Here is a 27,630-nt window from a genome sequence, read left to right on the forward strand (position 1 = left end):
GGCGCATTGTGATACGCTGAAGACCTGCAGTCCTGATTCCCTGGGGTTTGTACCCCTTATTAGAATGAATGAAGCTGATGTCTATGCATGTAGTTTAGGGTGTTGTTGTGCAGATTAATGCCAATCAATCACTTTTACTGACAGGATTTATTTTATTATAATTGGAGGTGAAGTTTTATCAATTTTCAGTAATGATAGCGACGTCAATGAATTCAAATCGGTGAATCCAAATCTATAATCCCTGCACTGTGCAGCTAAGTACTGATTGTGTGTGTGTGTGTGTGCGTGTGTTACCAGACACCACTGCACTATTAATATGAGAGCAATCTCTATATCTTTTTCTAAACCTATCATCTCTGTCCTTCACCTTCCACCATTCTTTTTTAGTCACGTTCGCCCCTTTTCCTTGTGTGATTTTTTACCTCTACATTCTTTCTTCGCCTCCATATCTCAAACCTGTCTTTCTTCTCTGTTTGCATTTGGCTGCTTTGCACTTGCCTCCTCTTACACTATACTCTTTGCCCTCATTCTTCCCATTCCTGATCCTTCTCTCCCTCCCATCTTCCTTCCCTCCATCCTGCTGGCCAGCCATTACAGAAGCAGCCTTTGTTTTAGCTGTGTGCTCTATCTTTGGACGAAAGAGGCAAGAGTTAGGGGAATCAATGATTGGGCAAGGAAATCAAGCATGAATGTGGAAAATGTGGTAATGAGCACAAGAGGAAAAAAAAGGCACGGGATGAAGGGAACCAGGGTGAGGATGAGGGGAGGAAGGAAGAGGGATATCTTTGGATCAATGGCCGGGGTTGTTCGAGTCATTGATATCCAGTAGCAGCCGCATGTGAGGCTGATTTCCTGTTTAGGAGGATTACACACTGGTACTTGAGCTTCTAACTGTGCCCTCCATTGTACACTCATTCCCAGCAGCTGTAATTCTGTTCTCAGGTAAAGGTCAGCCAGCCGCTTTATTATTTATTAGTTTGATGTTTAAGTAAACTAAGGTTTCAGAGCTCAACACGCTTTAACTGCACTCCAGCATGACCTTTTACACTTACATATTAACAGCTGTTGTGTAAGCATTTGTTAAAACATGTATAAACACTAAACAGGACATAAGACTGTGCTGTGGTACTCAACCATTTCTTTATTTTTTCTGTTCTAGTGATAGAAGAAAAGGTTTTGACCTCCACTATCATCCATGGTGTTGTAGCAGCAGTAACATGTAAATCCTGCAGAAAAGAGTCGTCCGCTAGTATCTCTTCAAAGGTAAGACATATGTTTCTATCACTGGCTGTGTTTCCATTACCCTTTGAAATGCCCAGAATCTAAATAGCACAATAAAAACTGGTAATGAAAACACCCGACATTTGAAAAAAAACACTCAAATATCTCTAAAACGTTTTGATGCTTTCACAAGGAGGTATTTCAGACATTTTGATGTTAAAATGTGTCGCAAAAGCGCTATACAAACACTTTTTCTTTTTTTGCAAATACACGTTATGTAACGTGACGTACCTGGTCACATGACCACTGCTCTCAGAGAAAACATGACGCGGTACGTGTAAACAGAAGAAGGACGTTTATAAGCATTATACTTTAAAATTATTACTGCATTAGAAACTACAAAGGAAGGTTCTGAGCGTCCGTCTTTTTGCAACAAAGTCTCGCGGGATGAGATTTTACAGGCGTTACGAGGCTCCTGAAAGACCCCCCAATCACCCCATAAACACAAGAAGGATTGATTAAGGTGAAAAAGTTACTTAGTTCTGCTTTAAATTGCACATTTGTTGGAAATGGCTTACTAAAATAGTTCATTTATCTAATCAAACACATACATTTAAGTATTGACTCCATATAAATATATATATAATATATATAGTCCCCAGGTCTGCTGAATTATATATAGCACAGTGGTTGTGTTTTGGGTCACTGGGTTCATATTTTTCTCAACTCCTGTCACTCATCCTGTGGTGAGCATGTTCAGAGTGAGAGAGGAGGGGATGCACCACCTCCCTTCATATGTCCTCCCTTCAGGGATGGGAAGGTATGAACTTCAGGGACAAGAGAAGAAGAAGAAGAAGAAGAAGAAGAAGAAGAAGAAGAGATCAGCAGCAGTCTGTTACAGTCTTATTCAGTAACGTGGGTACACAGATAATAATAAATGATAAAGGCTTGGATTCACAGAGCACTTTTTTTGATAAGACTCAAAGCGTGTTACTGAAACCATTATTCATTCACACCCATCATACTGGTGTTGGTATGCTACACCACCTAGCTGCCCTTGGGCATACTGACGCCTACGGGCCCCTCTGACCACCACTAACATTCATGCACAATTCATACATATTCATACAAGGCAAACCTAAGGCCAAAGCTGTTGTTTCTTTAGAACATGAAGTACCCTTTGCATATTGAGCATACGTCTGCTAAATTGGACTTTAATACCAAACTTTCCCTAATATTTTTTCATCAATGGTTTTGCTCCTTTATTTGAAATCTTGCTTGTTTTTTAGAATAGATACACACCCTTTCTAAAATCCTTTCTGTATCCTTGAACTATGTCTCTTATTAGGTTCCAATGTATAAGCTCTTCCTCTACTTGAATATTGAAAGACTTCCATGATCCTGGGGGTGTTAGTGTGGTGAGGGGATATTGCTTGAAAGACCCATTGACAGCCCACACCTTGCCCAGGTTCTTCAGCTATTCCCTCTGGACTTTGAGATGAATGATGTGAGAGAACAGAGAGAAAGTAGATGGTGAAAAGATAATTCATTCATGAGTAAAAAGTCAAATTCACCGGACAAACGCCAGAAGCTGTTAAAGTTAGTCATTCTCTCTCTCTCTCTCTGAGTGGACACGGTAGGCGTGAGTGGAGGTGTGCTGGGAGTAGGGCTGGGTGATCTGGACTCATGAAACTCATATCTCGATATCTTTTCTCAAAAATGTCAACATACGATATTAATCTTGATATTTTTAACTCAAAGTCTGACCAGAAAGACGATTCTCGGTTAAATATCTTGGTGAAAAATGCCACACAAGCACATTTATTAACAAACAGCTGTACAATATGTGACACTTTTGGGTTTTTCACCTATAAGAGACAGCATGTGTGAGTGAGTTCTGTAGTGTGAACTGCTTTTCATGCTATTCTGAGAAGTAACGAAAGCAGTTAAAACTAAAATTTTATTACAAAATAAGATCTCAGAAATATGGAAAAATTGTAAAGGACACTGTTTGACTGTACTTTATGAATAATATCAAATACTTGTATGATGTGATTTGTAATGTGGGCTTGTATAAATAAAAACAGTCTGAAAAAAAATATAGATGTATCTTGATATAGGCGATATTGCCATTTTTCATATCGCCAAAATAGAAAACTTGAATCTCGATGTATTGCCCAGCCCTAGCTGGGAGCATTTGTTGGAGTTTGTGAATTTACATTTTCTTTCTCCTTTTTTGAGTTTTTCGTCACCTTATGTGTTTGTTTTGTATTACCTCGGTTTTTCGGAGCAAGTTTTTTGGCTTTTGTTTGGCGGCCGTCGGTGCGGCTGCTCAGGTGAGCAGTGCGGGGCGGAGCATCCCCGGTTTGGACAAACTGATCTACCGACACGGGGTGTCTCCGTGGAGGTGTGCGGCTAGCTCCCACATGAACGTTTTTCATTGAAAGCATGGAGAAGTCCGATCAGCTGGTGGAAAGAGGCGTGGTGATCCACGTCGCTTTGACTCCAGTGCTGCCTTTAGGTAATCCTGCTAAAAAAGTTATTGTTTTCAATGTTCCACTGTTTTTGAAGAACAATCTGCTGAAGAAATAGCTGTCTCAGCACAGCCAGCTGGTCTTGCCAATCGAGCTGATCCCACTGGGCTGTAATATTAATATTGTGATGAAGTTCCGCATTGGATAATTTAAAGTGCTTCAGTTGCGGAGAGGAGCGCCATCTTGTCCGCTGTGAAAGGATCAACCCCAGCCACACAACAGTGATGATGAGGTGGTAGCGTGGTGGGGTGCACACACACCGGGTGTCACTTAGGAAGCACTGACTGCTACCGTTTGTAAAGAGTCACAGAGAGAGAGCTCGGAGCACTGGGGGACACACGGGGTAAAGGGTGTCCCACTGTGTTACAGGGTGAGGTGAAGGACGTTAGTGACGATTAGCAGGAAGGAGGGAGTGAGCTGGCTGGTGTTAATGTTGATCCTCATTCAGAGCAGATTCTCACGAGGCTGAAGTTTGAATACTGCTCAGAAGATCATTGTGTCTAACGTGCCGCCGTTCAGTAGTGAAGAGGTTTTTCTGAAAGACCTGTCACGCTTCAGTCTGACATGAAGAAGATTTACTCAGGGTGTAAATCCCCTCAATTGAAGCATGTGGTGTCTTTAGTGCTCATGATACTGTAGATGTTAATAATAAAATGGATGTAGTAATGAAGTTTAATGTTGAGGGTTTCTGTCATACTGTCTTTGCTACGTCAGATGTAATGAAATGTTTTGGACTCGGGAACCAGAGGAAGAGGATGTCCAGGCTGTAGAGGAGGGAGGAAGTGGGAATCAGGCAGGGGCGGAGCAAAAGCAGGAGCAGGTGGGGACAGGGACCCAGGAACCACATGGAGAGACTCCTAGCACCTCTGCAGAAGCTCCTCCATAGTATGGTCAAACCAGTATGGTCAGTCAGACCAGTGGAGATAGGGATGTGGAGCAGGAAGGGATATAGATGGATGGTTTAAAATCTGAAGGTGATAAAAAAAATGTGACAGATGATTCTAAAAGTTTCAAAAGCAAAGCGAAAACCCAATAAAGAAGATAAAAAAGAAAAGATGGTGGCACTGGGAAAAGCAGATGTACTAAATGTTTGTTGATGAGTTATCTACATCAGGTAGTGAGTTGGAATCTTCTTCAGATTCAACCCTTCATGATGGCCAGAAGGAAAATGGCTACAGCCTGGAGCAGATACGCAGCATTCTTCAGTCAATGAAAGAGAAAAGGAAAATGTAGATTTTTTTTTCTTCTCAAATTGCTCTTTGTTTGTTGTGTCAGCCAGATGGCTGATGGGAAATAGAGGTCGTGAAGGGTTGGAAAAAACAGAGATCTATCGCCTCAAGAAACTGGTGCAGAAAGTTTAGCTTTCATTATTTATTTTCAGTGTTGGGAACGTTCCTTTAAAAAAGTAATTATTTATAGTTACTCACCAACTGAATTACTCTATAATAAAAATAACTCATTACCAAGGAAAGTAACTATTTGCGTTACTGTTAAAAATAAAAAAAAGTTGCTATATGTCAAATAATTCAGATTTTTTAAGATGCGTGTGTCGTTGTGAGGCGCTTCATTAAATTTGAGTTGCTTACAACGGATGTGGACAAAGTCTTCACTCCTGGATATAATGAACACTTCACATGTACGTTGTTGTCTTTGACAGCAATTAATTCAAAGTAGTGTTTGTATCACAACCTTAAAAATGACAACTTTTTATCATACTGCTCCACGCTCACCATCTCTGCTGCAGTGTGTGTGTGTGTGTGTGTGTGTGCGTGCGTGTGCGTGCTGGCACATGTGTAAAAACACTGGCTCTGATTGGCTACTATGAAACATGACACCACCTTAGCCAATCATAGTTGCTCACCTTGTTTTTAACCCACCTCCTCACCACAGCTGTGTATGAAGCTTTTAACGTTCAGTAATGAACATTAAATCATAATGATTAGTTTTAGAATGTACTCATTGAATGGGGAATTGAAATGTTAAAAGGACAGCAACATATTATGAGCTTTTAAAAACAAACAATATTGACATTGCTTTTGCTCAGTATACACATAGTAACATTGATAATGTGTAGAGGAGGTAGTGGGATGGAGACATTGGCCCTCATTTATTAACCAAGTTCACATTTGGTCGTACAACTTTTGTATTTGACCAATCCCAGCATACAAATGATCAGGTTGGATAAATCTGGCGGCTGAATTTCATCATCATTAACATGTTACACCCTTAAGTCTTTCTGGTTCTTGGCCCCGCCCACTGAGGTCAAACAAACACTGGCAAGAAAAGAAAGAAAATCCTCACATCTGAGGTGGAGCAAAACAAAGATGTGCTTTTTTACTGTGTGAAAACAGGAAGTTTTTTCAGAATTCCTGTGTTTGCTGCACATTTGTCCCTGTCGGCCACCATATAAAGGCACCCATAGTTGACGTCTGCCCCCCTGTGTGCACTGCGTAAAACTTCACAGCAGAGATCCTGGAGAGACACACAGAACTTTAATGTTTATATCGGTCTCAGTTGTCCACATGCTGGAACAATATAATATCACATTAAAATAAATTAACAAATGCCTCAGGGGAGGCTGTCCTGCCACCGATTCGGCTTTGGCTCTTAACGCTGCACTGGTACATCAGACATCGCTCCATTCATCAATGCAATGTTGTGTAAAACAGGTTAAAATAACATCACACACTATAGGTATACAGCAGCATTCTCCCATTGGTCCAACACAGCTCCAAAGCAGTGCTTCTGTCATCTGTGTGCAAGTTGCGCACTGTTGAACCTATGCACTCCTGCCAGGTAGCAGGGTTTGTCAGTGAGTTTATTGAAGAAAAACCAAAAAAGTAATAGCAAAGGATTTTTTCAAATTCATTTTATTTCCAAAAAAAATTAATTTGGTTTTACCATTTTGTATATGACAACTTCCAGTCTAAGACAGATTTTTACTGTGTTCAACCACAAATCCAAACACAGACTTGCGTACACGAGGCCAGACCTGACGTGAGATCTGATCTGTACGTTCACATCAGAACTGATGAATACCACAGCTTGCATGAATATGGTCGAACGCATGTCGTACGCTCAGATCTAAACGTGTGAATGGTTGTTAACTGAGATCCCTAGTTTTTAGTCACTAGAGCACAGCGAGTGCAGGAGTGGTAATTCTCTTCTCAAAGTCCTTTCTGCCATTGTCCTATGAGGTTGAAGAAGTCATAGAAGGGAGATTTCTGAAAGTGATCACTAGATATAAACAATCTATCCTTGACTCTGCTGAATGTTTAATCTCCTGTTAACCCCAGTGAACAGTGTATTTTTTAAAGATGCATTAACACAAGTACTGGCAGCCTGTGCTTCAACAGACTGTTTGATTTTTGGAAGTTATTTCAGTTGTACTGTGGGTAAGTTGGACAAATTTCATCTGGCACTGAATGCTCAGTTGGAAGTTATAGCATATTATCAAGACCTATGAGTTGTGTGGCGCTTCAAGCATGGTGGCAGCAGACAGCACTCATGGGCTCATGCGAAGGCCAATCAGATTTCCCTACTCAGGTTGGACAGATTTTATTGTTTTAGACATCATGTACAAATTCTTAAATCTTGTGTTTTATGTCCAGTGTGGTTTTCGGATCACTGTCTATTGGTGGGAAATGTATTTATTATTGAGGTAAAACCTAAGAGTGCTTTTTGACATTTTAAAGCTGCAGTATGTAAGTTTTTTGGCATGTTTTGGTAATCCAAAGTGTTCTGAGTAAACAGTGAATCTCTTCTCCTTCTCGTGGTCCTGTAAATCAGCTTTAGAAAAACAGGAGCGTGACGCTGGATGTCAGCCAATCAGAGATCTTTCTACTAACATGTGTGCTTCATAAGCTGTTTTGGATGTTACTATTCGCTGAAGTCAGGCGCGTTCATGTACCAGGAGCAAAACAGGCAAATCAAGCAGAAAAAGGAAGACCGATGTGGAAAAGCAACAATTTAAAGGCACAAACATGTTCAGGAGTAACGGACCACTATGCGTCCTCTCAGATCCCCGTGACTGTGCAGGGTCTGCCACACATACTAGTATCAGAGGGAGCTGTTAAGAGCATTTACAAAATATATATAAGGGAGGCTAAATTTCAATTTCAAAATGGAGTGGAGAGAGTGTTCTACAAACTGCAGCTTTAATACTGTTTCTAAATGATGGACATTTTAGAAGGTGCTTTTTTTTCTGAAAGCAATGGAGGTTTGTTTTTGCAGCAATGGTAGGATATCGATAAAGTGCAAATCCAACAGTTTTGTATCCAACATAATTTTAATGTCACTGGAGAGAATATGCAATTGATTAGAAATAGACCGACATAGTGGAGTTTGAAGGTTTATGTAGTTTCCACTCAAGATCAAGGCCTACACACTGTGCTGGGGTTTAGAGCACAGTGGGTACTAGTTTGATCATGGTTCCAAAACATGGCTGAAATGGATGCACCATCTGTTTTTCTTTTCCCTGAAGAAGAGAACTGGTCAAAATTGACTGATTCACTGCTTGTGGTGAGCGGATGGGAGGGATCTGACTGAACTAGCCAGGATCAGGAGGAGAGCCGTGGATTTCTTCTCAGTGTTGTATATAAGTAGCTGGGTTTCCATGACTCTTTGAAATGCGCAAAATCTAAATAGCACAATAAAAAGTGTTAATGGAAACACCTGAATTTAAAAAAAAACTGTCAAATATCACTAAATAGTTTTCGACGCTTTCTACTTCAGACGTTTCCATATCAAAATGTGTCGCCATGTGAACACTTTTTACGCAAATACATGCCACAGAATGTGACGTACCTGGTCACATGACATGAGGTACATGGTCACATGACCACTGCTCTCCGAAAAACATAATACGGTACGTGTAAACAGAAGAGAAGACCGGGACATTATACTTTAAAGTTATTACTGCCACATTAGATGTGAAACAACAAAGGAATACAGTGTTATAAGGAGATTCTGAGCGTCCGTCCTTCTGCAGCGAAGTCTCGCGGGATGAGATTTCATGGGAGGTACGAGGCTCCTGCTTAAAACAATGTTCAATGTTCAATAAAAACACGTTATACTCTGTCGACATTTAGAAATATCGCTTTTATTTTGCAAAAATCTGTAATGGAAACCCAGCTAATGAGATTAGAGAAGATCTGATCCTATCACAGCACTTCCTTGATAACCTGTCACAGGACAATGCAGACCTAATTACAAGAGTTGTGAGTGGTGTTCAATGGTATGGAGGTATACTGTAGATGGTGTCCCTGTGGACTTTCATAAAGCATTTTGGTCTCACGTTCCAGCTGTTCTGCTGTAAGACACAAAGCAGCTGTAATTAATCACAATGTGTCACACCTGTGACTGATCAAGATTCTTTCTTTGACCCACATTTCTCCACTGATTCTGTCTCCCTGATAACCACAAACCACAGGTATTAAACTTTTCTTCAGTAAGGGCAAATTTTGGCCTCTTACTGGGGGTTTCCACTAGATACCTCCCCGCTGTCCGCCATGTGGTAATCCCCACCGGTTGCGTTTGGAGTGCGCCACGGTGCACTGCGGTTGGACGACTGTGACGTCACGAGACAGAGCAGTTCTCACGATATTTATATAATTGCGTGACAACGCCGTTAAATGTATGTGTTAAACGCAGCAATAAACAGATAAACAGGTCTGTGTTCCTAACGAAGGAGAACAAGAAGGTTGGACTCTCTGGATTTGTAACAGCCAACAGAGAAGAGATAAAACTGCACCAGTAAAACATGAACTAAATCAAAGATGCTGCAGTTTACAGTGCAGTTACAGTATGAGAGGAAACAATATAGTGAATTTGATTTTGTTTTTACACATTAGGACGTTTTGGTGATGTAATTACTTGAAATATAATCTTTAGTGTTTTATTTTGAAAAGTATATTATATAAAATAGATATTTTTTTGCGGAATACATGCTTAATTTCCTGTTTAGCGTCATTTGCTCTGTGCTGATTGATGCGTCGTGCTCCGGTATCCTCCAGAAATAGAAGCCCTGCGTATATCTGGTGGAGGGCACCGAACTACCACAGCTCAGAAGGAGCAGACACGCACCACAGGGCACACGGTGGAAATTAACACATAGAATAAAGTGGAAACCTATCAGCTCCAGTGACGCAGCGGTGCCTTTCTGCATGTCTTGTATGTCTGTCTAAACTATTACACTGAGAGGGTTTATCTATTGGGCCATTAATCACAGTCTAAATTACGCAGCTCACTTCCTCATTTACTTTCAAGCCTTTAGGCTTCAGTCGTTTATATTTGATGTTGAATTTAGGAACACATTTGTTTTTGGGTAAATGCTTGAATTAGAGCATGTTTTACAGAAACTGAAAGTGACAAGCTTCTGATTTTGTTGTGTGTTCTGGTGTATAAAGGCTATTTCTTCTCGTTTGTAAAATTTTGCCCCAAATGATTTTTATTCTTCGTAAAACAAGAGAATATCAGTCTCTATAACTTCCTCATCACATTGCACACACTCAGATTATATGTGACTTATGTGTGAAAGTTCATGGCCGTTGTATCTATTGCTCTGTGGTTCTCTTACCTGAGGCAGAAGCAGAAAATGGCGTGTGTGACACAGGATATGAGGCTAGCCATACTCGATTATTTACACTGAAAGCCTGGAGCATTTCTGCAAAACTTGGATGGAAAACAGACAGACAGCAGGGTTTGAATTAGCAAATATACAAATGCTGATGTCATTTAAGTGTTGTTTTTTAATGACTAATAGCATTTTTAATTAAATTAGATTAAAAAATGTTAACATAATGAGGTCAATTCTGCCAAAATTAGTATTAGAGTATTAACAGTAAACAGCCTTAAAAACACGTACTGACAAAGCAACAATTAGCAGCAAATGGCAAAAATACAGGTGGCTGTGGCTCAGTGTTAGTGTGTGTTGTCCAATAACTGAACAGTTGGCAGTTCAAATCCCGCTCTATCTCATTTATTGTTGTTATGTCCTTGGGCAAGGCACTTTACCCACATTGGCTATGTTTACACAGGAGCTTTAATTCAGAACAAAATTGAAATCCTCTTTAAACTGACCTTGTAAACACTTAATTCCGAATGCAAATGTAATTCCGAATTAAACTTAAATCCTAATTAAGTGGCTGGTTTATTCCAATTTAAATTTTGAATTAAACAATTCCTCGATCTTGTAAAGATTGAGGAAGATGTTTTGGGTGTTACTATTGGCTGGTTCACTGAAGTCATGCGCGTTCATGTACCATTGATAGTAAAAGTAAAATGACGGAAGTTCCAGCAGAAGTCTCCATCGCGGCGTTAGACACAACAGTTACATGGCAAATAAAGCGGAAAAAGGCAGACCGTGTTGGAGAAGCAATAGAATGAAGGCACAAACATACTTGGGAGGAACGGGCTGGTAAGGGAGGTTAGGTTTCAGAGCAAAGAGAGGATTCTACATACTGCAGCTTTAAAGACTGACATACTAACGTGGGATTTATCTGATCATAGTCCCATTTCTTTGTCTATGCAGGTGGTAAGGAAAAAAACTTAATACTCTGTGGACTTTTAACTGACATATATATTGCAATTGTATAGAAAATAAATAAAGATATAAAAGTATTTCTAGAAACCAATGACACAGGAGAGGTAAATAAATCTCTATTACTTCTCACCTAAAAAGAACCAAAGGGAAAAACAACCCAAATCCCACGTTAAAGCAGGAAATTAGGAAAATACAGGAAGAAATGAGTGATTATTATTCACAGGAGGCCCAGAAGAATCTAAAATTCCTAAAGCATAAATGTTATGAGATAAAAGAGAAATCAGCTAAATACCTAGCATACAAACTACGGAAACAACAGGAGCACAGTACTATAATCAATAACCCAAAAGCTAACATACTGGTAACCAAATTGGAAGGGATTCAGGAATGTTCCGAGGTCTTCTCCAGGGACCTTTATGCTGTGTTCACACCGATGTGCCACGAAATGTTCCTGCGACCAGATTACATACAAAGTCAATCCACGCGTCAAGAGCGTTGGCCGTGCGAGCGCGCTCCCGATTTTTTGTCATATTTGCACATTCGCAAGAATTGTCGCTAATCACACCAGCTTTTTTCACTGGTGGTTTATGTTTATAAGAGGAGAAAAAGGAGTGCAGCAGGCAGTGAAACTCACCGAGTTGGATGTGTCGCTGGTGGGTGGTCCATTCGCTTCAGACGTGCATCTGAAGCGAATGGGGGCATTTTTTGATCCTACAAAACCTGCGGAACGTTTTGTGTGGCAGATGCATCGGGTGTCGCAGAAGACACATTCGGTGGGAACCTAGTGCTCCCGAGGAGGAATACACTGATGCCTTCTCAGTTATCTAGACATGCTCGTTAACGAACTCTGAAAATGAGAATTTGATAAAAAACTGATATCGGCAGAGGAAGTCAATGCAGCTATCACCAGACTTAAATCAGGAAAAGTAGCTGGGTCGGATGGCAACAACTTTCACTGGTATCGTAGCCTTAGGACAGAATTAGTCCCACTAACCACATTTAACCATGTCCTCCAGGAGGGAGAAATCCCACCCTCCTGGAGGGAGACATCCATCTCAGTTATCCCGAAAGAGAGGAAAGATGACCAGAATGTGGGAACTATAAATTATTTACCTCTATTTTTTACCCGCAGATTGGAGAAGCTTCTGACCGACCTCATTAACTTTTTATATTTTATATTGTAACTTACTCAATTATTTTGTGACTCTTATTTATTGTTTGTTTTGTGACTGCACCCACCTTTTTTTAACCTTCTGTACATAGTTTAGCTCTCTTTGCTCTTTCATTCATTGAGCTGTAATTCTCTTTCAGCGAGCAAGTGAACCTCATCCGGCCTGTTTATTCGAGGTAGCTGTCGGCACAGGTTTTACAGGGACTGTTTTTCTATTTTTTACCACTGAAGCTCCTCTACTATATCAGAGGAGAGTGGGTTCACCACAGGACAGGAGAAAGGATGGTGTTGCTCACTTTTAGGACTCAAAGCTTATAAAACTGGAAGGTCAGTTATGGATGGTATTTTTTTATTGCATATGATGTCATGTTGATGTTTTTGTCTATTCCAAATAAAAGATCAAAATAAAATTATTATTAAAAAATTTATGCCCACGAAACACAGCAATGACTTCTCCTCGTAGTTTCTTGTGTTGTCGTCTGTTCATCAGTATTATGGATATACCAGGAAGTCATACAATGAGAAAGGTTCCGCGCTGTTTAGTGTCAAATTAACAGAAGTGCAAAATAAATCTAAACCTTGGACATTCGGAGCACATCACTGAAGGACAGAACAGCTCTCTATTTCTGAATTACTATTATTTCTATTACTAATGATATAATTATTATTAATAATAGCCTACTAATAATAGTAGTGTGGGTAACAAGCATATTCACTGCTGTAGTCGGAATAGTTTTGTCTCCCATGTTCAAACTTTTATTGCATCATTTAAACTATTTTCCAAGTCATTTAAACTGAACTAACATGAACAAGAGAGATGAAACAAAATGGCCGTCATCAATCAATCCTTGTTGTTTTGGGCTGTTAAAAACTATAACAATAAATCATTAATGACACTATGAGTCATTAATGACATTCCTTACCCCTGATGTTTTTTTGCATGGGTTGTTGTTTTGGTAGGAATAAAATTATACATAACGATTCAAAGCATGTAAAAGTCCAACAACATAGATTTTGGAATTAAAAGTCTCCCCTTTCGCTGCATGCGGAATGCATGCACACTCCATAGATTGGGACAGCACTGCCCAATCCACCACTTTATATCCAGACAAGCACGTTTTTTGTTCCAGTTGGCTTGTTTTCTCAGTGCATCACTACAAACAACAAACTTACGAGTCTATGGAGCATCCGCGATGTCCGCCATGTTGTAAACAAAGCTCTGAGCTGCTACGGGAAGCAGGAGGGTCAAATGTCATCGGCTGCTGTGGTCCTTTAAAACTTTTTTACTTGTTTTTATTTCGTGAACCTTTTAATTTTATATTGACATTTTTTTTATTTCTTAGTCACTGTGTTTTTGGCACTTAAAATATTTGTATATGTATATTAATTAAATTATATTAAGAATTGGTAAAAAAAATCCCCCCCCCCCCCCCCCCCCCCCCGGCACCGCAAACTCTGCATATGCTGTTTGATTAGTTTGATAATATAGCACGTTAATAATAGCTTGCTGAAGGCAGACAAAGTTTTATCTAAATCAGCTAATACATAAGGGATGCAGCAAACTTCATATTTTTATAAAAAGCTTTTGAATATCACCCTGTTAAAATAATCGCCGAACTCAATTTTTTCAAGTTTTTCAGGAAACACAAAAAACTTCACCAAAAGTGTAACATATGGCATTTATTGATCATTTCACTCAAAAAGGATGTAACAAATGATGGCTATTGGCATAGTAATAACACTGTGTGTAAATTATGTAACTTAAGATAAATAAATGACTTTGGCAATTTTTTGAACATGCCTTTGTGACTTAAGCAACATATGCTATTTTGTGTGTATTGTGGCTGCTGCTTTGTTAGGACATGCTGACGTGGTGACGTATCGATCATTTCCTGTTTACACTCTACCGCTGCTTGCAGCGCTCTACTACTGTGTTCTGCTAACTCTAATCAAACTTGTTGTCATTGATATTTTAGCCTTGAAAACACTTGTTTTAATTTTTTACCGTACAGTTAAACGTACGAAGGTTAAGTAAAAAGCAATCTCGCCTCTTATAGGCAGTGCAATCTCCTTTAAACCTCCTTTTGTCCTTAGCTTAGCTTATCTTAAATTTAGCACCTATGGCTTCTCTCTCCTCCCCTCCGCTCTCCTGCCCGGTGTGTCAGATGTTTAGTTACTCCTCGTCCTCCTTTAGGGACAATGGTAGTTGCATAAAGTGTAGCGTACTGTTAGATATGGAGGCGAGGATCAACAATCTGGAGAAGCGGTTCCGCACCCCTGATACCAAAACCGAAGCTAGCAAGCAGGACCTAGCCGGTGCTCTATTAAATATTAGATCACTGAGATCCAAATCTCTACTAGTAAATGACCTTATCTCAGAAAATAACTTTGATTTATTCTGTTTAACTGAAACATGGCTGTATCAAGATGAATATGTTAGTTTAAATGAAGCCACTCCTCCCAGTCATTTAAATACTCATATGCCACGAGACATAGGCCGTGGAGGTAGTGTAGCAGCTATTTATCATTCCTCTCTCCTAATCTATCCTAAACCAAAGGCCAATTACACTTCCTTTGAAAGCCTGGTTCTAAATTTATCTCATACCAAATCAAAAACCTGCCAGCCAGTCTTATTTGCGATAATTTACCGTCCTCCAGGCCCTTATTCTGAATTTATATCAGAATTCTCTGAGTCAGAGCTCTATTGAGCCCATGATTCCTCTAGCCCTCAGCTGTGAGGACTTTATGACATTTTTTAACGATACAATTCACAAGATTAGAGATAAAATTAGCCACTCCCTGCCTTCACCTGGGCCTGCTGTACCATTAAATGTAAATAGGCCTAACCTAAACTGTTTCACACATATAGGACTTCAGGAACTTAACTCTATTATTTCATCCTCCAAACCATCGACCTGCCTTTCAGATCCGATCCCAACTAAGCTGTTTAAAGAAGTTATTCCCCTGGTCTGCCCATCTTTGTTGGAGACAATAAATATATCCCTATCAATAGGCTACGTGCCACAGTCCTTTAAAGTAGCTGTAATCAAACCCCTTCTCAAAAAACCTACTCTTGATTCCAGCACTTTAGCAAACTACAGGCCTATATCTAATCTTCCTTTTATTTCAAAGATTCTTGAGAAAGTTGTGGCGGCTCAGCTCTGTGAATTTCTTCAAAACAACAGCCTGTTTGAGGACTTCCAGTCAGGCTTTAGAGCTCAACACAGCACAGAGACTGCTTTAGTTAAAGTAACTAATGATCTACTCTGGGCTTCAGATGAAGGACGACTCTCAGTGCTGGTTTTATTAGATCTTAGTGCAGCTTTTGACACTATAGATCACTATATTCTACTAGAGCGATTAGAGAAATTACTTGGAATCACAGGGACTGCCCTAAACTGGTTTAAGTCCTACCTATCTGATAGGTACCAGTTTGTACACGTGAATAATAAGTCTTCTGTGTACACTAAAGTAAGCTACGGGGTTCCTCAGGGCTCTGTGCTAGGTCCAATCCTCTTCTGTATCTATATGATCCCCCTTGGTAATGTTATGAGAAAATACTCTGTTAACTTTCACTGCTATGCTGATGATACCCAACTGTATGTATCAATGAATCCAGGTGAGACAAATCAGCTATCTAAACTTGAGGCCTGTCTAAAGGACATTAGGGCCTGGATGGACCAAAATTTTCTTCTTCTCAACTCAGACAAGACTGAGGTCATTGTACTGGGCCCACGACACCTTAGAGAAACCTATGCTAGCCTAACTGCCCTAGATGGCATTACTCTGGCACAAAGCACAACTGTTAGAAACCTTGGGGTTCTATTTGATCAGGACTTATCCTTCAACTCTCACATAAAACAAACTTCAAGAACTGCCTTCTTTCATCTCCGTAACATTGCTAAAATCAGATCTATCCTGTCTCAGGGCGACGCCGAAAAACTAGTCCATGCTTTTGTTACCTCTAGACTGGATTATTGTAACTCTCTTTTAGCAGGCTGCCCGAGCAAGTCGCTTAAGACACTTCAGCTGGTTCAAAATGCTGCAGCACGTGTACTGACTAAAACTAGGAGAAGAGATCACATTACTCCTGTATTAGCCTCTCTGCATTGGCTTCCCATAAAATATAGAATAGAATTCAAGATTCTTCTTCTCACTTATAAAGCCCTAAATGGACAGGCACCAGTCTATCTCAAGGAGCTTGTAGTGCCATACAATCCCCCCAGAACACTACGCTCTCAAAATGCTGGACTACTCGTTGTTCCATTCGTCTCTAAAAGTAGTATAGGAGGAAGAGCTTTCAGTTATCAGGCCCCACTTCTCTGGAACCATCTACCAACCACGGTTCGGGGGGCAGACACCCTCTCTACCTTTAAGGTTAGGCTCAAAACATTCCTCTTTGGTAAAGCTTTTAGTTAGGAACCAGCTCATAGCTCATAATTAAGATGCAATAGGCATAGACTGCCGGGGGGGGGGGGGGGGTCTGGCATGCTCGGTTGGAGAGAGGTTGGAGAGGGCGTTAAGAGAGAGGTCATTTAGGTTAGAGAGGGACCGGAGAGGGTCCCATTACTCTTTCAAACACTCCCTCTATGTCTGCTTCTTCCCTTGTGTGTTTGCTCCTGTACTCCTTCTGGCTTTTGTCTTGCAGGTCCGTGGGATCCTCAGTGTGGAGTTACAGAGTCTCAACAACTCTGTCTCCACCCTTTCCTCTGCACACACCCAACACAGCATAACGTGGATGGCTGTTCATCATAGGAATGGGATCCACACAAGGTTCCTGCTGCTTAACAGAAGGTTTTCCTTGCCGCCATGATGAATTCATGTTGGGTGTGGGATACATATGTATGTGTATATACGTATATATGCATATGTGTGTATCCACAAAATGAAGAGTCCGTCCCTAAGACTGCTCTACTGTAAAGTGCCTTGAGATACCATTGGTTATGATTTGGCGCTATACAAATAAAGATTGATTGATTGATTGATATGGTAACACTTTATTTTGAAGGTGTCTACATTAGAGTCACACAAGCCTGTGATAAACATAACATGACAAGTATCATGAGCATTAATGCTACTTCAAAGACACTCATGTCACTCTTATGTAGACACCTTAGAGTAAAGTGTCAAGAATAAAACACTGATAAACTAAACTGATAACTAAACAATCTCCCTCTAGCTCAGGGGTGGGAAAACTTTCTCAAGTCCATGTGGCTCAGGGACCACATGGACTTTTAAAAAATGGACAGACGGGCCAGGTGAGCACCCGATGCATACATACATTCTTCTTCTCCTTGTCTAAAGTTCATATTTATAAAATTTCATAACAATCAACCATATGCGATACAGATTTGTAACTTTCACCCAAATTTAGCCCCAATTCTAAAGAAACGTTTGTACATTTAAGGAGAGACAGGTCTGTCAGTAGAGCAGTGCTGCTCAAAGTGTCTGGTAGAGAATGGAGACATATTCTATTTTATTTTATATATATATATATATATATATATATATATATATATATATATATAGTGTGTGTGTGTAAAAGTAGCTCAGTTAAATAAAAAGTATTTGCATGAAAAAAAATCCTCCAACATAATTTGTTAATACTGGTTATTAGCATAATTAGCAGCATGTTTGGAGGAAAAGTGAAGGTGGATGTTTTATTTCTTTAAAACCGCAACAGTTTTTTTGCAAATAATAAGGCATACAGCCTTTGACAGAACTTCAGTAAAAAGCATTTACTTCATTATTTAACACTCAGCTCTCACTGTCGACTCTTCTTTTTTTTTGGGCCACTCATTGTTATAGATGTGTATCGCTGTGTCAGGTTTTGCTCCGTCCACCTCCACCTGGCTCACAAGGCACGCTACGCTGCCACTGCTTCTAAAATGTTATCATATCTGCTTAACATGTAGCAGGTCCTTGTTTCAATCCCCAGTGGAATCAGATGCCCTATTTTGAGTTACTTGAATATTTCTGGGTAAAATTTTGACACCTATGGCCAAGCCCTGGCCAAACCATCTAATCAGACCTTAACTAATTTCAAAGAAAGCTACCCAAATGACTCTAGATTGATATCGGTACGTCGTAACTCCAGAAAACCATTGTGTGTGATTTCCTATTTTTTTATGGAAGAGGATTCTATAGTGTAGCGGGTATCACGTCTATTTCGCACGCACAGGGTCCAGGATTCGAACCCCTGTGGACTCACTTCATCATGTACTCGACGTGATGTGGAACCGTCAGTGCTACTTTTAACTTAATTTAAGGCATTGCTGGCTCCTGTACAACATAGTATTGGATTTCTGACTTTTTGGCCTGCGTTGATCCCATGATGTAGTGGTTATCATATCTGCTTAACACGTAGAAGGTCCTTGTTTCAATTCCCAGTGGAATCAGATGACCTGTTTTGAGTTACTTCCAGTGGAATCACGTTGCCACATATTAAACGTGATGTGGAACCATCAGTGCTGTGTTTAACTTAATTTCAGGCATTGCTGGCTCCTTTACACCATAGTATTGGATTTATGACTTTTTGAATTTCTGATTCCATGATGTAGTGGTTATCATATCTGCTTAAAATGCAGAAGATCCTAGGTTCAATCCCCAGTGGAGTCACTTTCTCACATAAGTGATGTGGAACCATCAGTGCTTCTTTTAATATAATTTCAGGCATTGCTGGCTCCTGTACACCATAGTATTTGATTTATGACTTTCACAATTGCATAGATTCCATGATGTAGTGGTTATCACATCTACTTAACACGCAGAAGGTCCTGGGTTCAATTCCCAGTGGAATTACTTAAAGCCACTTCTCTGATTCTTTTTCCCCGGGACCTTCTAAAATGTTATCATGTCTGCTTAACACGTAGAAGGTCCTTGTTTCAATCCCCAGTGGAATCAGATGCCCTGTTTTGAGTTACTTCAATATTTCTGGGTAAAATGTTGACACCTGAGGCCACGCCCTGGCCAAACCATGTAATCAGACCTAATCAGACCCTAAATAATTTCAAAGAAAGCTACCCAAATGACATTAGTTTAAGCAGAACCAATGTGGTACAGTTTTAAAAGGCTAAACATAAAGCCATCTTTCCTTTGGAAGGTCACTGCCGATTCTAACTTGATTTCGGTACGTCGTAACTGCAGGAAACCATTGTGTGGGATTTCCTATTTGACTAATGAAGAGGATTCCATGGTGTAGCGGTTATCACGTCTGCTTCACACGCAGAAGGTCCAGGGTTCGACCCAGTCGAATAAATTTAGCATGTACTCAACGTGATATTGAACCATCAGTGATGCTTTTATCTTAATTTCAGGCATTGCTGGCTCCTGTTTATCATAGTATTGGATTTCTGACTTTTTTACCTCTGTTGATTCCATGATGTAGTGGTTATCATATCTGCTTAACACGCAGAAGGTCCTGGGTTCGATCCCCAGTGGAATCACTTAAAGCCTCTGCTCTGGTTCCTTTTCCCCGGCACCTTCTAAAATGCTAAAGTTTTGTGTGGGACTTCCTAGTTTTTTTAAGGAAGAGGGTTCCATGGTGTAGCGGTTATCACGTCTGATTTACACGCAGAAGGTCCAGGGTTTGAACCCCTGTGGAATCACTTCATCATGTACTCGACGTGATGTGGAACCGTCAGTGCTCCATTTAACTTAATTTAAGGCATTTCTGGCTCCTGTACACCATAGTATTGGATTTCTGACGTTTTGGCCTGCGTTGATCCTATGATGTAGAGGTGATCATATCTGCGTAACACGTAGAAGGTCCTTGTGTCAATCCCCAGTGGAATCACGTTACCACATGTTAGACGTGATGTGGAACAGTCAGTGCTGCGTTTAACTTAATTTCAGGCATTGCTGGCTCCTGTACACCATAGTATTGGATTTCTGACTTTTGCACCTGCATAGATTCCATGATGTAGTGGTTATCATATCTGCTTAACATGCAGAAGGTCCTGGGTTCAATTCCCAGTGGAATCACTTAAAGCCACTGCTCTGATTCTTTTTTCCCCAGCACCTTCTAAAATGTTGTCATGTCTGCTTAACACGTAGAAGGTCCTTGTTTCAATCCCCAGTGGAATCAGATGCCCTGTTTTGAGTTACTTCAATATTTCTGGGTAAAATGTTGACACCTGAGGCCACGCCCTGGCCAAACCATGTAATCAGACCTAATCAGACCTTAACTAATTTCAAAGAAAGCTACCCAAATGACATTAGTTTAAGCAGAACCAATGTGGTTTAGTTTTAAAAGGCTAAACATAAAGCCATCTTTCCTTTGGAAGGTCACTGCTGATTCTAACTTGATTTCGGTACGTCGTAACTGCAGGAAACCATTATGTGGGATTTCCTATTTTATTAAGGAAGAGGATTCCATAGTGTAGCGGTGATCACATCTGTTTCACACGCAGAAGGTCCAGGGTTTGATCCCCTGTGGAATCACTTTAGCATGTACTCGACGTGATGTGGCACCATCAGTGATGCTTTTAACTTAATTTCAGGCATTGCTGGCTCCTGTACACCATAGTATTGGATTTCTGACTTTTTTGCCTCTGTTGATTCCATGATGTAGTGGTTATCATATCTGCTTTACACGCAGAAGGTCCTGGGTTCGAAATGTTATTGTATCCAACCCTACAGTTTCTAATCATTTACATTCACAGTAATAAACTCAGTATTAGTCTTTACTAACACCAATCTGACTCAAACACTAAGTATTCTTTCAATACCAGTTTATCTACCTGAGACCAGCAGAAACTGAAAATGTTACAAGGAATTCTGAAATAAATAACACAAACAACCTGAATATTATTCAGAATCAAAGATCAATCATTAAAGTGGCTTCAGCATCATAAAAACAGTTGTGTTTAGCCCTTAGAATGTTCCCTTACAGCTTATGTAAAAAAACTAGCAACAATGTACAACGTAAACACATAAAATCTTCTAAAATAAATGAAAGCAATCTGAATTAACATTCGGAATGCATTTTGATCAACTCTGCTATTAAAAAAACAAAAAATGTTCATATAAAGCACAAAACAGCTGCTCCAAAATTAAAACAGCAATTTTTCAACCTTAGCGCAGTAATGTAAAGTAAGCTGTTTGCATTCCAAGTGCACATTCTGCTGTTGAAAATGCTTACAAAACCAAATGTGGAAAAACTAATTCACAATATTTTTCTCAGCAGTGACTCAGCAGTAGTGTCAGGCTGCTTATTTTCAACAACCTACCGATCAAAAGCTTTGCTGATCTGTCCCTTGATAACAGTTTGTTCAAATCCAGCCGCTGTTGTTTCAGTGCAGAGGCTTTTATCACGTCCACCAACGCAGCGTTAGCTTAGCTTCACTGATGCATGTATCTTTTGGAGACAAATTGGTAAAATAATGTGCGTATTTCCACTTTGAGAAATTTGTCTTGATCTCGCGTTGACTCGCCATAATTAGCACACGTTATAGTAAACAGAGACATGCCCACAATGCTTCTTCTTCTTCTGCTTTATGAAGGTTGGTACGGCATCCTGCAAAAATATATGGTATAGCGCCACTGCAAAAAGGAAGTACACTGCAGCTAGTAAAGTAACGGACAAACGCACCATATTGTAACGATAACTGTGTTTATTTCCTTAAAAAATATTGCTTTAGAGTATTAGTTACTGTCAAAAGTAACATTACCGCCCAACACTGCTTAGAAGATATAGATATAATGAAAAAAGTGGATGAGAAGGTACTGATAAATGTCTTTGAACTAAACCAAAACCTGAAATTAGAACACCTTTAGGGAATACATGTATTATTAACAATAAACAAACACTTTTTAATGTTTTATGTGTTGCAGCCATGAAGCAGGTGACAAAGACATGGAAACAACAAATCTCACCCAAAATACATTTTTGGTTGAGAAGGATAGAGCAAACTTTAGATGATGAAAAACATCATTAAAAAATTTGAGATAACTTGCAAAACATTAATAAAATGTGGTAGACTTCACAAAAAGGCACTTACACTTTTTTAATTATCCCCAATTTAATTTTATGTATGTTAATGTAATTATTTATTTATTCATTGTTTTCTTTGTTCTGTTCTGTTCTATTTTTGTCTCTTTTGTGTTTAAAAAAAATACAAAAAGAAATTGCAGTGTACTTTTGATGACAGCTGTCTGTGAAAATGTGAAAATAACATTTTGTTTCTTTAGTAATGCAATAAAGTATTTAAGAAAATAAATAAATTAAATAAAAAAGAACGGATGGACGGAAGCATAAACATGCAGACTTTCACGGACATGTTACGCACACACACGGACATGGGCAAATGAAACGGCTTCATTGGGAGACATGAAGCCCTGCACCAGGACACAGAGCTTTACTAATGATGCACGGGTCGTCCCAAAGTTCTCCTTCTACTTAAAATCCTGTAGAGAGGAGGATGGCATAATACTGTAAATAGCAAGGTTAACAGGAAGCTACAATGATTATTTTTGACCTTATTTATACTTTTGTCCTTTTACTTTTAGCCAACAGACATGGTTTGTTGTTTATATTTACACCAGGAATGACAGGAAGCACTGGAGGCGTGAGAAACAGGACTCATTTTGCTAGTAGTCACTACAGATTCTACCTTCTACACTGTTTTAGACAAAGCTGCTGCCACAGAACGAAAGACCTCTACTGCTTCAATGAACTTCCTCACATCATTTCTTTTTGCTCTTTCAGCAGCATGAGGCTAACCATAAGTACCTCACTGGGAGCGGGAGCTGAACCACACATCCCAGTGGCTCCAAATGTGGTACTGGAGTCTGCACCGATCATTTCACAAGTGGTTGGTGCAGAGTCCTACGTTTGGGGAAAAGCCAGAAATTCTCAGAAAAGATTGTCTGCAGTTAGGCAGAGCCCTGTCATCACACCCATCTTATAGAGCCATGTCAGCCTTGGGACAATGCAATATCCTGAAAGCGCTTTGAGTGCACTATAAAAATCCAATGCATCATCTTCAGATAAACTGGCAGTTGTACTACATGTTTTGGCTTGAGAAAAGAATGTTATATTTGCACAGAGCTATTTTCCACAACAAGCAATATCATTGTGTTCATTATTTGGCTTAATTGATTTATAGTTTCAGTTTACAACAATAAGTCACCTACAGTATAATGCAAGTTTCTTCGAACCACTTAGCAACTTTCAAAATAATAAGCTTGTCAGTAGTTATGGCTATTGGGGCTGACAGATGGAGTTATAAGCTGGGGTTATAAAAGGTAATTCATCTCCATTACATTTGTTAGTAAAATCTGATCCCCCTCCTCTGCTTTGCCTTCTTCTGGGCCATATCTGCATGTTTGTGAGGCTAATGATAAAAACTTAAGTGTCTCACACAGAAACACTGCACACTGCACCATGATCCAATACAGAAGCTTCAAGTTTCCAGATGCATTTTTACCATAATTACTAGGTAAGAATTTGTTTGCATTTATCCTACCATGCATATATACATTTATTTCGAAAAAAGCGTTAGCATGCATGTTGCTGGTTACGTGTGCTCTCTCTGTACATTTAGACATGGCAAACTGCTGCACATATGCAACTCACAGCAATGAGCTGCATTTAACCCAGATCCAGGAATTTAAGTCTACCACTATTCATAGGTCTCTGCTACATTACAGTGGACCCAGCACGTGTACACATACACACACTGATCATGTCCTAAGATTGTCTTTTATGTCAGTTATGATCTACGTTGTGGATAACTTTCATGTGGAATTTTAAAGGAGTTTAGGGCAGGATTAAGAAACAAGATTCCATAGTGACGCAACGGCCGCTGGGGTAACTACAGCCATCAGCCAAGCAGGCACAGGAGTTTTGAAGCGTGACATCCTCAGGACTACGTATGAATTCTGTACATGAATTGCAGCACATAATGCAGCACACAGCCTGATCAAGGCAATGGGGAGATATGTGTGTGGGTTCATTGTTTTTGGTCTTTAACGCTTTATCACCCATTAACATTAACTCACTCAAGTGCCATTGACGAGAGTCATCATTTCAAATCCAAACGCTCAGTGCCAATGACGAGATAACTCATCATTTGCGTTTTTTCACGGGGATTACTATAAAACACCCTTCTGGAGGTCCGTCATCAATATCTAAGCGGTGGGGTGTTGTAGTGACCAACTGTGCCCTGAAGATGGCATCAGTGCACCTTGAGATGAGAGATTAGCCACTGATGCTACCATTAGCTGGGGGGGAGAAGCAGGAACGAGTGTGATTATGGTGCTATGAAGTGATATTGTGACGTATCCAGCAGCTCACAGCTCCACATACTAACACAGAACATGTGTGGACATGACTGGACTATAGATAATGTTGAGATCGTGAGATAAAACCATCAACTAACCGGGCTGAACGAGTCATCTCTGCGTGTCAGAAGGAGAGATCATCCATGCTCAGCAGAGCTCAGAGGGAGAGGAGGAAAGGCATTTACGAGACAGAAAATGGCGCAACGTATGAGAGTTGACGTTCCCAGCAGCGCACACTCAACCAGAGCATGTGTGGAACTCATTGATAATGTGGCGATGGTGAGATAAAACAATAAAAAAGAAGGGGAACGCAGTGACACTCTGTATGTCCGGGAGGAAGAGGAAGTTGCATGTGTGCAGACTGACGGGAGGGAAAGTTGGAGGAACGTCGAAATACAGCAAGAAACTCTCAACTTTGACCCAGATATATAAATAATAATAAATCCAGTCTCAGTGTTTTGTTTTTTTTGTTTTATATAAGGAAACAATGTTCAGATGCTAGAGTTGTCACTAAAGCAAAAAAAAATAGCTTTAAAGTCACTGACAAGGTTTTTTTTACAAAAAGGCTGTTTTCTTAGCTTTTTGCTCTAAAACTGAAGATTTGTGTAAAACTTGCTCTATTCAACGGCTGATTACAAAAGAACAAAACGAGCCAGAAACAAATTCCTTTTTTTAAATCTTTCACAATCTGGTGTCAGATTTCAGATAGTCATAGTAGAACATTTTCTGTGGGTCTTTAAAATCAGTCAAAATGCTCAAAAACGGCTGGCACTGAGGGGGTAGAAAATCTGAGAAAGGCTGGCACTGAATGAGTTAAGAGCCTATACTAAGAAGCTGGATGGATTTCCTCTTATTGCGCTAACTTCCAGGATTTCATCGGTGTGTGCTACGAAGCTCGCTAACAAGGCTAAAACACCATGGTAACTTAGGCTGAATGACTAACCTGGTCGGGACCAGGTTTTGTTCTGGCTAGGATCTGAGCGAGTACTAAAGTCCCGCCTCCTGACAAATTAGTTCCCTTAGAAAACGATCTGTCTAATAAAAGGAAGATCATTGCTGACAGAGAAAGAATATTTAGACGATGACATCCTATAGGAAATATATAGATTTATAAATGATGGACTGACCTACATTAGTCAGCTGATAAAACCTGTGTGCATTGGGTGCTTTCAGACCCATAAATTAATTAATTCCTCATTCATTAATTCATGTATTCTGTGGTGACACAGAGAGCCTCAATCCTGTAAGATAATATAAAATACAAATACAGCCCACCTTATGATGTAGGCTGAGCTGTATGAACACAGCATCAGAAACACAGACAAGGTAAAAGTGAAAGTGATCAGAGTGTCTGTTTATTCTACGTTTATAATCTCACTAATTTATACATTAACACTCATCATTTCCTGCATTAATTCCTTGCTGCTTTTACTGCAGCAACAGTGTTGTGTTTGGTCTGAATTATGGATTTTAATTCTTCATATTCTGAAAGAATTTCTCCTCAATTGTGACGTAAATTGCTCTCTACAGTTCCTCTGTGATTGTGATTGGTCCGACTCACTAGAGCGTGCACGTAACCAGGCAGAACACAACTCGCTTAACTTAGCGAGTTGTAATTAAGATTCGTAGGACAGCTTCTGTCTGACTAAGAATGTTTGTTTGATGAAGCCCACTAACTGAGATAAATCCAGGATATAATTATCTAGCTTTGTCGTATATGCCCTAAAAGATGTGAAATTAATGTTTCTTTTTTCCACAGATCTTGCCCTATGCTCTTTTAAATGCTTATGTTGTTTTGTGGTACATGTTGCTCGTTCTCTCTTCTTGTTATCTAACAGTCACTGCAGAGAGTATGAGATTGTTGCACGGTATACTGAAACTAGAAAAGTAGAGCAATACCACACCGTTAAAATGCAAACTGTGGGTGTCTGCAGCCACAGTGCACCCATGCTGTGTGGGGCCTTCTCTCGCTCTCACTGTGTATGTGAAGTGAGACGGACAGCGGTGCTCTCGGGGACCGCCCGCAGCTCGTCGAAGGAGAGGGGGTACAGAGCGAAATATGGAACTATTTCACTTACAGAGCCGACAGTGAGAGCAGACCACAAGATACCTCAATGCAGACCAAGGGAGGAAATACTAATACTCACTAACACCTCGCTGTCAGTCATCTGAAGTTGTTTAAAGAATTTAAAAAACAACAGGTTAGCAAATGTGACAGACATGCCCTCCAAGCATATCTTTGGTTGCATTTGACAATGTCATTAATCAGTCCTTCCAGAAAACAGCATTTGTTTCGTGATTGATGCGGACAAATATATTTGATTATGCATTCTTCTAGACCAGGGATCTGCAACCTTTACTCTCAAAGGAGCCATTTAACCTCATCTCACCTGGATTAAAGTCCTCCTGGAGCCAAAATAATACCTTCTCAATGAAGACAATTCAGTGTATTAAATTCTATACAGTTAAAATTATATTGAATAATGTTTGATTTCATTTGACTTGATTTATATTGATCATGTAAATGGAAACAAAACAGTTTAAAATAAAATTAAAATAAATTGACATCAAGAAATAAAACAGTATCTTGCATCTTCAAATTCTTACACATCTCAGTTTACATGAAAACAGTTATTATATAAAGAAGATTTGTTTTAGCTAATGTATTTGAAAGGCTACAAAAAGTAACTTGAAGTTTGATAACACATGATCATGTGATCAACACATGCTAATTGCTCATTTCTTGCCACACATAAAACATGCATATTTAACCTGCACATTGGTGTGTATATTGCAGGAGGTGAAGTAGGAAGGTGCTGAATCACAACATGATTTATTTTTAGGTTAAGAAATTGCATATCATGATTTTATATGTT

General features: G+C 39.7%; 1 protein-coding gene and 6 non-coding genes across 7 annotated transcripts in view; all 7 read left to right on the top strand.

The window, feature by feature from the left end:
• The window catches only part of LOC114456503 (leucine-rich repeat and fibronectin type-III domain-containing protein 5-like), a 194,928-nt gene that overhangs the window by 93,156 nt on the left and 74,142 nt on the right, over nt 1-27,630 (top strand). The window contains exon 2 of the mRNA XM_028438307.1: nt 1,160-1,263. The gene's annotated coding sequence lies outside the window, so the exon portion shown is untranslated. The remainder of the gene's footprint in view (nt 1-1,159; nt 1,264-27,630) is intronic.
• Nucleotides 19,015-19,087, top strand: trnaf-aaa (transfer RNA phenylalanine (anticodon AAA)). Its single transcript has one exon. It is a non-coding gene; the product is annotated as a tRNA-Phe (tRNA).
• Nucleotides 19,198-19,270, top strand: trnav-aac (transfer RNA valine (anticodon AAC)). The gene has a single exon. It is a non-coding gene; the product is annotated as a tRNA-Val (tRNA).
• Nucleotides 19,842-19,914, top strand: trnav-aac (transfer RNA valine (anticodon AAC)). The gene has a single exon. It is a non-coding gene; the product is annotated as a tRNA-Val (tRNA).
• trnav-uac (transfer RNA valine (anticodon UAC)) lies at nt 20,004-20,076 on the top strand. Its single transcript has one exon. It is a non-coding gene; the product is annotated as a tRNA-Val (tRNA).
• trnav-aac (transfer RNA valine (anticodon AAC)) lies at nt 20,380-20,452 on the top strand. The gene has a single exon. It is a non-coding gene; the product is annotated as a tRNA-Val (tRNA).
• Nucleotides 20,839-20,911, top strand: trnav-cac (transfer RNA valine (anticodon CAC)). The gene has a single exon. It is a non-coding gene; the product is annotated as a tRNA-Val (tRNA).

This window comes from Gouania willdenowi, chromosome 22 (assembly GCF_900634775.1).
Source record: "Gouania willdenowi chromosome 22, fGouWil2.1, whole genome shotgun sequence".
Taxonomy (NCBI): Eukaryota; Metazoa; Chordata; class Actinopteri; order Blenniiformes; family Gobiesocidae; genus Gouania; species Gouania willdenowi.